This window comes from Aegilops tauschii, chromosome 1 (genome assembly GCF_002575655.3).
Source record: "Aegilops tauschii subsp. strangulata cultivar AL8/78 chromosome 1, Aet v6.0, whole genome shotgun sequence".
NCBI lineage: Eukaryota > Viridiplantae > Streptophyta > Magnoliopsida > Poales > Poaceae > Aegilops > Aegilops tauschii.
This window is the reverse complement of record NC_053035.3, coordinates 330,414,140-330,430,543: the sequence shown is the minus strand read 5'-3', so window position 1 is coordinate 330,430,543 and position 16,404 is coordinate 330,414,140. Positions and strand designations below refer to the sequence as shown.

The window sequence follows — 16,404 nt, the reverse complement described above, 5'->3', positions numbered from 1 at the left end:
TGAGAAAGCTCAAGTGTGGCTCGGACACTTCATATCATGTTTGTTTCAGGCTCTCGGGCATTTCATCAAACACCTTGTGTGCATAGGAGGAACCAAAAGCAAACCCACCACCCCCTTCTGAAAATTGTGAAGTGAGCTGAGTGAAGTGAAGTGAGCTGAGTCCTATATATAGGGATGGGCCTTTAGTCCCGGTTGGCCTGGCCAACCGCAACTAAAGGCCTTCGGGGACCTTTAGTCGCGGTTGGCCAGGCCAACCGGGACTAAAGCCCCTCCCGTCCGCCAGTTGGATGGGCCTTTAGTCCCGGTTGGCCTGGCCAACCGCGACTAAAGGCCTTCGGGGACCTTTAGTCCCGGTTGGCCAGGCCAACCGGACTAAAGCCCCTCCCGTCCGCCAGCTGTCGACCGAGCGCGCTGGGCCTAGATAGTTGGTCGCGGGTCTCCTCCCGAACCGCGACTAAAGACCCCTTTGGTCGCGGTTCGATTGTTTTGGGGACTAATGGGGGCGTATGGAAGCCTCTTTTTCTACCAGTGGTACAATTCTACTCACATCCGGTCAGCAACGCAAGGGGGACCAGACTAGTACCATTTATTAAGAACTCAATAGATTATTCACGCCAGATCATTTTGCCGAACCATATTGGAAGTTGTGTTGCCCAGCCTGAGAGCATGGTTAATAATATAGCCAACTGCTGGCTATATCATTTATAGCCAACATAGTCATTTATATAATAAGATTAGCTATAAAATTAGTACTTTTTCTCATATTCGTTCTATCTCTTTTTTCACATTTACTGCATATGCTTAGGAGCACGCATATAGTCAGGCTCTTAGAGCATCTACAATTGGACCCATCAAACCCATCTCAAACACGCGGGCAGGCCGTCCGGTCACTGACTGGTCATGAAATTTCGACCCAACCGGTCCTCTCAAAACGCCCTCAAACGCCCAGGCTGACTGGCACCCCTCAAATCCAGCCCAAATATGGGGCGGATATGGGGTGGTCCAGGCGCGCCCGCCACGTCGACTTGGCCCAGCCTTGCCCATGCCTGCCCCACAAATATCGTCGTCCAGAAAACCCTAGACCGCAATCAATCCGAACTCCACTTCACTCCCCTCTCCGTCCACTTCACTTTTGATCCCCTCCAAACGCATCCGATGGCCGGCGACCGAAGTAGCGCTGCCTCCGGTTGGGACTCCGGCTCCGAGGACGACTGGTCTAGCTTGCCGCGCGAAGCGGACCCCGACGATGTGGAGGAGGTCGCCCTCCGCATCGCATTGAGACGTTCCGTTGTCGACCAAGGCGGATCGGGCAGTGGCGGATCCACTTCGTCAGCGCCTGGATATGACCAACGGCTCCACATCCAGCTCTGACGACGACGCGCCTCCGCACGCCGACGCCTTCACAGAGGAGGGGCACAGCCGCGCCGACGGCCGAAACGGGAAGGGGTCGGTGAGGAAATAGTGATTTCCTCCTCCCTTCCTTGTTCTGTTTTTATTTTATCTATGTTTCAATAGTTTGTAGTATGAATTTGCACTGTCCGCCGTTGAACTCCGACGAATCATGTTTCTTTTGCCCGGCTAATCCGATGAACTGAGCTATGATAATGTGTTTTACGTAGCATTGCATGAATTGCATGGTTGGTCCGCGGGCGTTTGAGGGGTCGGATTTGTCCAATGCGGCTGTAGATACTTTTACATGAGAGCCCACTCCCCCTTACTTTTTCATGTCTCTCTCCTTCACATAGATAAAATTGCCATGTAAGCAGGCTATAAGCCCACTATTGTACTTGCTCTGAAATATATTGACACATCAGTAGGGAGGTGATGAGCAGGATTGCTCAAGAATGACCAAACCTCATGTCAACCAGTAAACCATTGACAAATGAACAGTACCAAATGACAGGTCGCCTCACTTCAAACAAGCTAGATTTATTCCTTGGAGAAAGCATAGAACTTGGATCCTATTACTCTTCCATCTGGAAGGGGCACATACATCGGTACTCAAAGCCACAGATGGCGAAGGCTGGTGCAGGTGTGTTGGATGCATATGTGTGTCCTTATCTTTTCGGCGCAGAATCGAAAAAAACGGGGAGCAGCGTGATGGCGATTATACCATGGTTGAAGATGATGACTTGCTTAGATCTAGTTGCAGATGCTTGTATTGCATGGGTCTTCTCGCAAGGTGTATGATGACACAGAGCTCTGGAGATCTACGTGTTTTACTGGTTGTTTTAGGTTACTCTTTGTTATTCTAGTTATCTGTTCATGTGTTAGGGTGTGCTTGTATGGATCCAGAACTTTGTATTATTTTGTGATTTGAATACAAACATACTTCCTAAAAAAAGCATAGGACTTGTTTACATTGTCTTATAATCTATAATACCTAAATAGTTCATCTTCACTAACATATTTCTCTTGACATGCAGCCTATCCACCTCAGCAACCTTGACACATCATCAATCATGCACTCTAAAAAAATATTCAGCAAAAAACCATAGCATGCATATTGGCCGGTCATGCATTCCGTTTCCAGCTGAATGTGTTGTCTGATCATTTCATCACGCCATTAACCCACCGATCCAGCCAGCTGCCCACCTCCCCCCACGGCCCCACCACGGAAAGAAAAGCAATCGGCGCACAAACAAAAGTGGACGACCTAAACAGGGGAGCAAAAATCTCAGCTCCGAGAGATATCCAGAGAGGCACTTCGGAGAACGGAGATGCACGGCTTCTGCTCCACGTCCAACTACGTATTCGCCGTCCTGGTTGACGGCGTGCTGGGCTACCTCCACCGCGGCAGCACCGAATGCCTGGCGGGCGGCGCCTACCTAGGAGGGCTCCTATAGAAAAGAGACCAATCTTTTGGTGTGGCGGATGTGTGGCGACCGCCTCTGACGGCTCTCTGGCCCCGGCATGACTGCCAGTCCGACGGCTCTCCGCCTCCGCCACGACCACGGGTTCCCGTTCCAGGTTGGTTCCTATGGCCGGCTCAAAGATTTCCTGGCCGCCGTTCCAGGTTGGTCACACGGCTCTCCGAGATTGCCTAGCCGCCTGTCCTTTCGTCTTTGACGGCAGGACCGCTGATGCACCTCACCTATTCCTTTCATCCTCCCTTGCTGAGTACTGTCTCCGTTCCTGAAAGTGTAGGTAGAGGAGAACAATGTGTTCCTTTTTTCCCCAAATGGCACTGGAGTATGTATGAGCCCTCTATGGTTGTTTATTGGTATGCAGAGGCAGGCTCGCCCTCAAGAAGACCCATCTATGGACTGACACTCTCAAGTATCCAGATTGGCTTTACCAACTCGGTTTCAGAGATTGTGCAGTGATCCTTGCGCTGGTCCAATTTTGGTTGATTCGTGGATATGGGTAACACTAACTATGTCTTTCCTTTTTTTTGCGAAAACTAACTATTTCTATATGATTATTGGACTTTTATCCATAGTTTTTACAGTTATATCAAAGCCACAAGAACTCACAACTTTCTTTTCAACAGTTAAGATAGGGCTTCTGTAACTTATTTTGACCAAACCACTGGTAGTATTTTGGGCTTAATTCTTTAGCGTTTTGTTGTTATTGTTATCTGATGCAAGATTATTTTCTTCCATTTACTATCCACCTTTTTCTAATCTTTTATTAGATTGTTGACAACATCATCTCCCTCCTGCAGCTGGTGACAACTTTGTCTCCCTCCAAGGCTACCAAGTTGATCTGCAGTTAGTGAATACTTCATTTTACTCTAATGCACAAACAACCGGTACTCTCCCTACATCTGGATATCCAATCACAACACACTCAATCCAAGAACTGCAGCCTTCAAGTACCTGGTATGCTACACATCCCTCAGTGCCAAACTTAGGCTTTTGATTTTGTATTCCAATTGATGTCTAACCTTTGCAAATACTGAGAGGAAGACGAGCAATGTGATCCAAGTACTGGAAGTAGCATCACTATTTTCCATGTATTGCACTCATAGGCAAGATCTCCTTTTCTTGGTTTATTTGACTATATATGTTCACATGTGATTTAGATTTACACTATGTTTTTTCGTCAAAATTCAGTTATAGGTCCTTGCAACACATATTAATGATCGTGCTTCCTATTGCTGTTGTATTCACATGACGAAAGAAGTACTATTTTCATGTTCGTAATAATATACCCCTTCCTCTTATGTGATGAAAACAGTAAGAGCATTGCCAGTGCGTATAAGGAGAAGAAAGACATAAGAACTATAAACAGGTTCTATACCTTGCCTGAATCCTAATTACGGATTACTCACTCAACATGGACTCTCTTGGTGTATACCATACAATGCCATGTTATTATGTATCGACTATATTTGTTTCCATTAATGTTATCGATTTCCCGGTCCTGTCATGTTTTCTTTGGTACAACTTCTACTTTTTTATTCATGAGTGTTGTATCGAAGCTGCCATTTCCAGAACGGTTTGTGAAGTCAACTGAAGACGATCATACTGAGAAAGAGGGTAATTTCGTACGGGTACAACTCTTATTTGAACGAAGTGAAAAAAATGCTCATTTGGATTTAGCGGGTAGCGATTTGGCTGCTCCTATCCCAAAGATAAGCCCATATCATCTTGACTTGGTTCTGTTTCCCCTCTTTTTTTAAGAATACCGAGTCGGGCCCTGAAAGGAGAAGAAAGGCTGAAATGCCAACGGACGTCTGTCTATTCTCTAATTCACCCGATCCCTATCCGCTTTCCAAAAAGGAAGAATGCATGAACCACGGCAGAGGAGAAAGGGCTAGATCTACTTGCGGCAAACGGCACCTTCCTTTCCCAGCCAATGGTACGTAAGGCAATGGTTGTTATTGAAGTTCAGATCAGGGAACTCCTATCCCAGTTGATCGAGCTGAACCCACCCACCGCCGGGCAGGTGCATCAGCCTCTTCTTTCTAGTTTCCGACAGGGCTACCCGCACTAGCCTCTGACCTCTATTCGCTCCGACGATCCAGGCATGGTTCAGTAGTCAAAGCAACTTCGTCACTTTCGTGTACCCATCGGACGGCAGCCCTTTCGGGGGTTCCTTAGGGACCGATTCACTCTGCGTAGATTGACTGAACGCAGAAAGCCTTCCACTGGCAGGCGATCGTGTTTTTCACAGGATTTCTGAGCAATCCATTTAGCACTTTCCGATGGGGACCAAAAGCCACTGGGCTACCAAGAAGTCGGATTCAGTTCAGTCCCGTTTTCAAGATCCGGCGCATTGGACTTGAAATCCAGATTGTGCTAGCTGACAAAGAAAAAACAGAATATAACAGAGAAATATTGGTTCTGACTGGTTGGTAAAAGGACTCTAAATCCTTTGAGTGGTTCGATTCCACAACAGAACAAAGAATGAAATGAATGAATGAAAGCCATGACCATGCCTCCAGTAGGAAGATCGAGGAACCGGTGTTGGCGCTCCTGGTTCATGGGCCTATCCCAGTTGATCGAGCTGAACCCACCCACCGCCGGGCAGGTGCATCAGCCCCTTCTTTCTAGTTTCCGACAGGGCTACCCGCACTAGTCTCTGCGTCTAATTTATCCTGGGTGTCCCCACCAGAAAGTCCACCGTTACCAGAGCCTCGGTACCTATACCGGAATCTTAACCATTACCATCACCGGTATCACCTCCATCTTTACCAGACTCAGTATAACCATTACCATATGATGTAGTCCTAGGAGTAGACTGGATGAGGAAATTCCCTATTATTTCAATAAGTCTTTCCGTTGGTCGTAACTAATCACGTACCCGCTGCTGCGGAATTCCTTTCTGATTTGCTTCGTCAAAGCGGATAGCATTATGGAATTGATTATATTTGTAGAAAAAGCACCCCTATTTAATAAGTCCAATTGAACGAGGATGTGAACGAGAAGGCAACAAAAGGGAGCTTGCGATCCCTTTTATTCAATTATGATAGCTGGGAGGAATTTGGGATGGCCCCGCTAGAGTTTCCAAAATCTCGTAAGTATGGAAAGAAAGTCTCTTCTTTCCACAACTCCTCCCACATTCATTCATTTCATTCATTCATTGTTCTGTTGTGGATTCGAACCACTAGCACAAATTTGATTTCGAGTCAAAGGGCGCTTTTTTAGGATTTCCACCCAAGTCTCCTTTGATACTTCGGAGTCAGGAATTTTTTTTCCAAGGAAGGCGTGTTTTGTGCCTGGAACTCCGAACGACCCTTATACTGTTTTGCTTTCTGCTGCTTCTTGTTCTGCTTTGCCGAGAGAAAGATTCACCGGGGTTCCCTAAATATTTTAGGAAGCGAAGAAGACAGAAAAAAGCGATTGATCAAGGAGAAAACCTTGATCTTTCCTTTACCCCTAGATTTCGGATTATCCGGGGGCAAGCCCCACTCAAAGCAATTCAGTCCCAGAGCTCTTTCTTCTAAATGCGGACCGTGCTCCACCCCGGTGAACTCATGCGGTTCCGACGAGAAAATCAAATGCATTTCCGGGTCCCATCCTCACCTGCTTCTCTCTTCTGGGAGCAGAGAAATCCTAGGGTTGCTTTGTCTTCCTCTTCTGTCCTTAAATATAACTGAAAAGCATCCTGTTTCTTTAGTTGCCTCAAAGCTCAGGATCTCCCCATCCTTTTCCCGTTGTCCGCTTTGCCTTCGTACGACTTTCCTTGGCCACCGTCTTCTTCGGACTCAGACACAAGAATGAAACCGCCAAAAACATGAAACAGAACAAAGAGGAGTAGTACAGCAACTGAATCATAGTCTGACACCGTCGATGGTTGGCTGTCGTGCCCAGGATCCTGCAACTATTCTTCCTTCGTTCAAGACTCGCTTTTCTCGCGGGTTGAATGAGTGAGCCTTGGCCATACATACTGAGATTCAACAGTCAACTTTGGAGTCCGTCCTAAAGCCCCGGCTAATATAGATAGCCGCCTAAAAAGCACACAGGAAAATCAAAGAAATGGATATTTAGAGCCACTTTAGAGCTCTGGCACCACTCCGTTCGACCTATCAGCTCCCCACTCCGCTAGGAAGAAAAAGTTAGACCGTAGCCTTGTCGAACAACCTCGTTTCTCGCTTTTGTCGATTGACTCGTGGGACTCTACTGAATTCCAGCATGGGTGTGGTAGATTACTGACGTGACTGCACGAACTAGCTAGACATGGCACTCCCCGAGCACGAACTCGATCATCGTGCCGTCCCCTTTGAGCAGCTTTTCTTGCCTGCCTCTGCTATCATTGATCCAAATATTTCTCAATGGTGTGGAGACAGCTCACAAGAAGCAAGTCGATTGATCAAGGAGAAAACCTTGATCTTTCCTTTACCCCTAGATTTCGGATTATCCGGAAGGAGCACGAGGAGATTTGGCACATCAGCACGCATTCCTACTACTTGTTAAAACAAACTGCTATCATGGCGAAGCTCTACTAAGCTATATCAATAGGCTCCGCTCCTTTCCTGGACTGGACTGAAACTAATAGGCTGCTTCCTCCAAGTGCTTGCTTGGTAGGCCAACAGCCTTGTGAACCGGGCGGGGCACTCGACGAAAGGGGGGCACGCTGAGCAAGTACGTAAAATTGGCCCTGCGGAGCTTTCAAAAAGAAAAGCAAGGACCACTACGGGAGGTCGAACCACGGACTGGAGGTAGTAGAACGTGATCCGCACCGGTCAATGGGGCAGCAAACTCGGATTCGACAAGAATCTCATTTTTTGGTAGTACGAAGGGGGAATTGGCCCAAAAATTGGATAGGGGTAAAGACGCAGCCGGGTGTCGGCGGCTTATTCAAGTGCCCCCCGAACCACGGAAGAGATCGACGATTCCAAGTTCTTTTACCCCACTCAGAAAAAGTTTTCCGCCGGACGATGGTACCGGCCCTCTGGGGGCAGGAGCGATGTGCAACCGTGGGCACAGCGGGGCTTGAAACTCCTTCGCGTTCAGAGGAGGAAACCTCCAAGACCCTGTTAAGATACGAACAGGGGGCATGCCACGCATAATAGTAAAAAAAGGGCAGAGAAGAGGATTGAGGGACAGAAGGAGCTGGAGGCCAACAAGGAATAGAAGAAGCTGTTCCACTCGTAGCTCTTCTTCTTTTTTTAAAGCTTAACTCACATTTCCCAATAGGGCTTCTGCTTCTTCTGCTTGGCAAGGTCAAGTATATACACAGTCTAAAGCCACAAGAGAAGGAGTTTCCCTGGGGTTGGTAAAGCGAAATGGGGGCCACCCTAGCCCATTGAGTGCTCTACCTCGTCCGATCCTAACATAATTTTGGAGGAGCCGGACGACGAAGCCTCAAAATCAGATAAAGATGTCTCCGACGCGACCGGACTTCCACTAGATTTTTATAGGGGTCAGGAGGGAAAAGATATGCTGTTTTCTATCAGTCCCAAGCGGATACTCCCCAGCTTCCACGGTCCGCTTACCGAGGAAGAGATGCGGGAGGACCCAAGAACTTGATGAAAAGATAGAAAAAAATTCTGAAAAATCCGAAGCCCACCTTAATCCATTTTGTTGAGGATCTTGCACTTATTCCGGCCCTATATTTACATAGCCAAGAAAGGCTCTGGCGATCATGCGTGACTGGCGCGATGGAGTACCCTAAACCAGAGATCCTCGACAAAGAAAGTCTCGATTCGAGGAACGAAATATCAATAGAGGAACGAAGTTCAGTTCCTGATTTATCTCAAGCCGAAACCGGAAAAGGAAACCTATTACCCGGGGTCCCCCCTTTCGGCTATCTCATCTGCTGTTCCTCGACTCTCAGGAGGTTTTTCCATCATCCAATCCACAACAAATCGAATGAAACCGCGGTTTAGAGTCGGAACCAAGGCAAGATATCCAGGATTCCGTATAGTAGAGGAACGAACACACTGGGCTTTCCCTTTCAAATAGACATGGTCTTACGACTTTGCGGAGACCTGTGTTTTTGGTAAACAGTCGCCCGGGCCTGGTCACTGCGGCCCCCTTTTGTGAGGGGCACCCCTTCTGCGATGGGAGGCTAGCGTGAAAGGTGCTCCAGCTTGCTTGCTTGGTCAAAACAGGCTTTAAAGACAGCTTTCTCTTTCGCTATCTTACTTGGATAGTTTAGGCTTTCTTTTCCTTCCACTCCTACTTCCATCATTCTTAGCAGATCGACCTCCTTTCTTATTAGAAGATTGCACATCGTTATTACCTCCTTTCTTCTTATCACTCCCTTTCTTATTAGCTCCTTTCTCCACGAGTTGAGACAGAGAAGTTCTAACTAATCAAGTAGGAGTTTACCCACGAGAGTCAGAGGCTGCATCATCAAAGGGGTATAGAAGCCAAGTAAACCCAGAAATGACTCAAGTAATCCAAGGGCAGAGCAACGTAATCCAACGGAGGGGCTACGTGATCCAACAGAAGAGCTACGTAAACAAGGAACACATGAACCTGCTAAGGATCCACTCCACCTGCCAAGTGGACCGATCACAAGAGCTCGGTCATGACAGGACTCGAGAAAGAAGCCCCGGCTAACTCCGTGCCAGCAGCCGCGGTAAGATGGGGGGGCAAGTGTTCTTCAGAATGACTGGGCGTAAAGGGCACGTAGGCGGTGAATCGGGTTGAAAGTGAAAGTCGCCAAAAAGTGGCGGAATGCTCTCGAAACCAATTCACTTGAGTGAGACAGAGGAGAGTGGAATTTCGTGTGTAGGGGTGAAATCCGTAGATCTACGAAGGAACGCCAAAAGCGAAGGCAGCTCTCTGGGTCCCGGTCGCCCCTCCAACAAGAAAAGGTAGAAATATGGAAACTTCTCTGCCATTTAGATCGGAGAATTTATAGAGGAAATCGGGTTTTAAATTTCCAGAAACCACACGATTATATAGCCAAAGGGAATACGCCGCGCCTAAAATCATCCCAAGCGCAGCTAATGTGGCTCCACTTGTCAAGGCGCGGAAAGCCGTGTTCCTTCTCAGCTCACGCTTTCCGCAATCCTTTGATGTTCTCAAGCAAGCTTTAATTGAGGCGACATAACCCCTACTATAGAGCAGGAATGGAAGGGAATGAGCTTAATATTGGGATAAAAGGACTCTGAAGAAGGAAACTCTCTTCCCCTTTTCTTTGCACTACTTTCGAACAGTATCAGGAACAAGAGCTTATGCAATGTCTATGCTCCAAGAATTGACCCCTGAACTACCATTGCCCGCCAAAGGAGTCTTCATGTCCCGTTATCGAGGACCTCGTTTAAAAAAATACGCCGTCTGGGAGCTCAACCCGCGAGAAAAGCGAGTCTTGAACGAAGGAAGAATAGTTGCAGGATCCTGGGTTCGGTATGATCGCACCTAACCCGTGGGACGGGACCTTCGGTCTAGCCTTTGTTCGGGTATGGGACCGACCTGGGATTCTTCCCATTTTATATACCTAGTCAAAGACTACTTCAGATTATAGGGCGGGCTTTGCAACAGGGGTCAGGTCACACTATATCAATATCATAATTCTCTCTTTTTTAATTCCTCTTCGATACTTCCTTTGGATTGAGATTGTTCGGTCGAAGAAGGGGGTAACATTAAGTATAGTGTTCTTTCTATTCCATCCCAGTCCATTCCGGGATAGGCGGCTAATTCCACGGGTATATTTTTTTTTACTTTTTAGAAAGTAAAGTTCTTTTTCGAAAGATTACCCCTGTCTTTGTTTATGCTTCGGATTAGAGCAATTCCAAAGGTGAAGATAATACTGAGCCGAATAGTAATGAGGGGAATGAAAAATCTAGCAAAGGGGCTTGATTTCTTCTGTGGCTTCTTTATGTTTACCCACGCCGCGGCTATTCAATAAAAGGATTGGTAGTTAGTTGCCTAATCCAAGAGAACTTTGAATCGGAGGAACGACCAACACAGCTGGCATGGCTTTGTTGAATCAGGATTTGATGACAGGCCCGGGTCGGGGCTCGCTTTTTGGGAAGCCCGTTCCCACCGCGCTCACGAAGAAAGGCCAAGGGCCCAGTGGAGTGATAAAATGAACTATCCAAATTAAGCTAATCCCGTGTCCAAGTTCAAACCCCACATAGCCACTCTTCTTGATCCCCCACCCCTACTTTCCTATTATATTGTTCAATACGTTCGCGGAGAATTTTATGAATTTCGTCGACTCGAAGCAGCAAGGGTTTTTTCTGTCTCGGTATTCGTTCTTGAATCAGTGACTGAGAGTAAGGGCTAGTGAGGGCATTCAATGCCATCTTCATTCCCTTCCTTGCTTCGAGGAGCAGGTTTCTCAAGAAAAAAGGGCAAGATGTAAGAAGAATGAGAGCGAGCCTTCACGAAAGAAAATGCAAGTGAAAGAGAATTGTCAAAATGTCCTAAAAGCGGGTGGATTGGAGTTCGTCTCCGCCAATTAGAGATACGGTGCTGACCCAAGCTGAGTGAGTGAAGGCTCCGGCTTGACCTACTAGCTGTTTGTTATCAATAAATAACTAGGTGACAATATGCTATGCTTACTCTCCGAGCACTAAAGCTATCGAGAAGTGATGCAACAAAGGCCGAAGTGATACCTTGGCTTTGCCCAAATAAAGAATCGCAATGCTGCTGATAGTCCGCCCCCAAAAGGCGTATTCGAGTAAGAGGCGCCCACCCTCCCTAATCGATCAGAAGTGAAGAGATAGGGGTCACGGATTCAATACGCCCGCTAGACCCATTCTTAAAGCAATGCGTAAGGCTTTCGGCTTTCACCGTAGGTTAGGTTCCTCATCTCTCTAGCATTATGTTTTTCCAACAAGTGATCCGACTGGAAGAAGTGTTATATGAGGACTTCGAGATCAAATAGAGAATCTGTCTCTCCATTCCTCGTGAGCCACTTATTTCTCCGAAATCAGAGATCAAAGTGATTTTTCTCCTTTTTCCCAAATAGTCGTCGGTCTTACATGGCAAGTCAATACCAGATCGCACTCAACAAAGTAAAACGGGATGAATTCAATCGCCAAGACCTGCCACTGGCTGATTCCATAAGCATAGAAAGAAGGGTTTACGAATAAAAAAAAGCTGCTCATTAGGGTCCACGTGGTTCACCGGTTCCACCGAAAACTCTCATTTGTTGAAGCGGAGCATAGTGTGGCGTCGAGCGAGAAAGGTCTCTTTTTTGGTTTATTCACTGATCTGAAATGAAACTTAACACTTGTTTTTTTATTGATTCCTGGGGCTAGGCGTTCGCAGAATCAGTCTATCCGAACCGCAGACGCACTTTTCAGATCAGTGACGGCCTCTCCAGCAGAGCTGGGCGCCGGGGCCCTGGATGCGCTAGCGATCGGCACATTAGGGGAGTACTTGCCCGGGTTTCTTGGCCTGGTATCCTTATCATGTAGAGCAATGTCTAGCCCAGAGTTTGCTAGAACTATTCCAGTGAGCCCTCCTATGGTGAACAAAAAGATGAACCCTACAGCAAATAACATGGGTGTTAGGAAGTTGGCCTTAGGTGTAATAGGACTCCCAGTTACTGCGCGCGATCGTATACTGAGGTGCTCCCCGTCGGTTGTTGGAACGACGCGAGCCGGGCCGGGCCTCGATTCCTTAGATGCCTACCACCGTGATTTATCAAAAAGGATAAACCAAATCATGAGATGCGCGTTAAATTACACTTACTTTTAGCACCTCTCTACCAGTTCTCTCTCATCGTGGGCCAAGCAGGGTTTAGGCTTCGGATCTGTGAAGTTCAGGTTTTGGAGTAGAGGTCAATAGGGCGAAGAGCTCTTCGCATGATCCGGTCCTACCTTTTGTCTACGCTATTTTTTTGTCCCTAATGGTCCTAGGAAAGACTACGTACGAGAAATCATTCTCACAGCAGGCCACCCAAAGTAAGTTGACTGCGCATGAGATTAAGGTTCTCACCGTGTCCATCTTCGCAGCGTTGGAGTGGAACTAGCTTTTTCTTTTTCCTAGCAAATTTCTTCTTCCTGAGAGGGGCGGACTCTACGTTGGTAGATCGAACTTTCATTTCTGACTTTCAGAAGAATAAGAAGAAGAAGGCGGATTCAATTCTTCAAGTCAAAGTCGGTGGTATGACTCCGTCCGTTGAACGAGCATTTCGTGCCACCTGTTCGGCGTCCCTTTAAGTACGCGGTGAAGTAAATAATAGTGCACTTGCTGACAGTAGAACCCCCGGAATATGCTATTGGATTAGCCATTTTCGTTATTACTTTTCGAGTCCGAGCAGCCGTGGTAGAAGTTGCTCCCCGAGTAGGCATGGGCGCCCGCCTAGATGAAGGGATTTTCTTCTATTGGCTAGTCTCAGGCATGATAGTTTCAATTTCTTTTGGAAAGAGGGTGCTTTCCTGTGTTGCACTAAAAAAAGGACAAAGGAGAAGACGCTCTTCGATGAAGGCGTGTAGGTGCACTATTACGCGGTAGGGATTGCAATTTTTCTCGCATTTTCGTTTTTTCACTCAAACTCAAGGGAGAAACTTTGCTTCTTATCTTTTTTTTTTAAGATTGACGAATCAAATGATATTTCTGTTCTAATTTCTGCCGCTTCTTCTCCCTCTGAATCAAACTTTTTTTTGCCATAATGTGTCGTTGCTATTATTACCAAGTATACGGTTCTAATCCTAGATGGAAAAATAAATAGAAAAAGAAATCTACGACACAAGGCTGTTTGTATTTCGCAATCTTATGGAATTTCAACCATAATCAAATAGTTTTACAACCGATGATTCATGTATGGATCTTAGTAATGAGCATATGTTACCGCAGCAACACGCGGGGTATTATCTAGTTATTTTTAAACGTACGAACTACATAGTTATTCTTTTGTGAATAATATAAATGAATCCAAGATGAGGTCCACCAATTAAAACTTCCCATTCCCGCAAAATATGATAATTAAAAACTTCTCAGGAAAGATCTACCGCAGCCAGGTGTTGCTGATGCTACTACTAAATGGATGTGACATAGTTTTCCCCGCTAGTTTCAGATATCTATTGATTTAGCATTTTTGAAGGGTTATAATTCTATTAACAATTTGTGTAGATTACTTCTTGCAACAAACAACAATATCTAGTTAAGAATCCGACGAAATGCCTTCATCAAGAAGAATTGTGTATATAATCCTACATTAAGTTTCACCTCATCAAAAACATGTTTGTGTCTTGCAAGTGCATTCTCTCTGTTACAAAATTCACAAAATTCTAGTGATGCATAAAGATGGTTCTCTTCTAATAACATTTTTTAATAGACGTAATTTTTAAAAAATCATGAACATTTTTTGATTTCTTGAACTTTTTTTTCCAAAATTTCAAATATTTTTTGAATAAGCAAACATTCTTTTACAAAATCATGAATATTCTTTGAATCCACGAATATTTTATGATTTAATAAACATTATATTTAAAAATTATCATTTTAAAAGAAGTTGAAACTCTTTTGAAGTCCCAAATTATTTAAAGTAAAAAACGAAAAAGGAAAAGAAAAACTAAAAATAAAAATGAAATTTAAAAAACAGCCCGCCCTGGCATGGCCCGGCCCAAACGGGTGCGCTGCGTCTTGTCCCAGCATGCAGAGCGCAATATAGGGGATCCCTGATGCATTGGCCTGCCCAGACGGGGAAATTCCCTGTGTGAAACGTTTTTTTATCATTTATAGGTGACATCGGTGAGTAATATTTTGCAACTTTGAGAGAAGACACAGCGCGCCCATTTAGACTTCTGTACTTCTGTACTTTGAGAAGACACAGTGTGCCCGTTTAGACCGACACATGTCCGAGCGACCTATTTTTTATATTTAGTTTTTCTTTTCCATTTTACTTTTTCTACTTTAAATAATTTGGGACTTCAAAAAGGTTCCAAATATTAAAAAAAAAAGATTTTTGACATAAAATGTTTCATAAATTATAAAATGTTTGTGTATTCAAAAATGTTAGTGATTTTGTAAACCAATGTTTGCTTATTCAAAACATGTTGAAAATTTGAAAACAAATGCTCGGGAAATCAAAAAATGTTCTTGATTTTTCCAAAAGTTCGTGTATTAAGAAATGTTTATGTAATTGAATAAAATTTCGCTAATTCAAAAAATGCTCATGAATGGAAAACTATCCTAAAAATTAAAATATTGTCTGTGACTTACAAAATAGTTTATTCATGCATAAAATATTTGCGGATTCAAAAAATGATCATGCATTTCAAAAAAGTTTGTTAAATAAAAAATCATGAATTTAAAAAATGTTCCACTAATTTCGAAAAAATATTCACCAATTCAAAAACATTGTTTAAAAAATGTCAAATTTTTTTTTAAAATGTTTGCAAATAGTATAAAATGTTCATGAATTCAGAAAATGTTATTGATTTTAGAAATTTTGGAAAATTTGTAAAAGTGTTCATGAATTTGAAAAATGTTCACGTGTTTAAAAAATATTCATATTTCAAAATTTGTTCACGATCTCGCAAAATTGAGAGTGATAGTGTATCTCGATGATGCAGCAAAATGTGGCTATGGCCATTTAAGATTATAGAAAAAAATCTCATAGCAACGCATGGGCCCTTTTGCTAGTAGAATTGGAAGCTTTGATTGACATTTTGGGCATGGTCATCAAGTTGAAAATATCTTTCCTCGGCTATGTTGATTGGTACCTAATTACATGGTTCGTACAAGAACTTTCACTTGGGAATGTAAAGTCCCATCAAACTCGTCTAGAATCCACACTGATGATATCAAGAAAGAAGCATCGTCAACGTCCAATTGGAACTCACTGGCGTAGTAGGAAACTGCCTTTTCTTCTACGACATGCTTGAATTCTCTACTTTGGTGACTTGGGTCATTCAAGTTTGCAAGCAAGCGCCGTAGAAACTGAAATGTTGTTGCTGGAACCTTGTGTTGTTAAGGTCGCCAAGAAAATGGTCCCGCGGCCGCATTTCTCTCCTACCTATCGAAGAGAGACAATGGGCACAGGGACATTGGAAAAAAGGGTGTAGATGCTTAGGGCTCCTTTGATTCACATGATAGAAAAAATAGAGGATTGCTATGACCTACCTGCCCGTTTGAATTCGATGGAATTGTAAAACAAAGGAATTGACACAAGCGTGTTGTTCATGGAAGCGCATGAATTTTTCCATGAGCTCGGACTTTTCTAAAATTCTTATGAAATAGAGCACGGAAAATTCCATAGTAACTATTCCTAGTCCTAAACTAAAACCACGACAAGAATTATGATACGGAGGGAGGACAAATCAAGGTTTACAAAAAATATATTACTTAGGATCACCATCCTATAAAAATCCCGTAAAAATCGCATGGATCCAATGAGCTTTTCCGGGAACATCAAATCATCGCTTTCATGTAGCAGTTGTCATGTCATGTCTACCGTCTACCATTGTCAAAGCAATGAAACCACTGACCTTTCCACACATGTACAGTAAGTACATGGTACCAACTGGACGCACGCGTAGTGGATTCGGTTCTTGGAGCTAGCTGCTAGCTCCTTGAGTCATGGAGGTGGTCCGTTGAGTCA

General features: G+C 44.7%; 1 long non-coding RNA gene across 1 annotated transcript; it reads left to right on the top strand.

Annotated features, from left to right (window-relative positions):
• Positions 1 to 2,577: 2,577 nt before the first annotated feature.
• On the top strand, positions 2,578 to 4,369 carry LOC120962064 (uncharacterized). The gene is made up of 2 exons (XR_005752857.3): positions 2,578 to 2,970; positions 3,668 to 4,369. It is a non-coding gene; the product is annotated as an uncharacterized lncRNA (long non-coding RNA).
• The last annotated feature ends 12,035 nt before the right edge of the window (positions 4,370 to 16,404 follow it).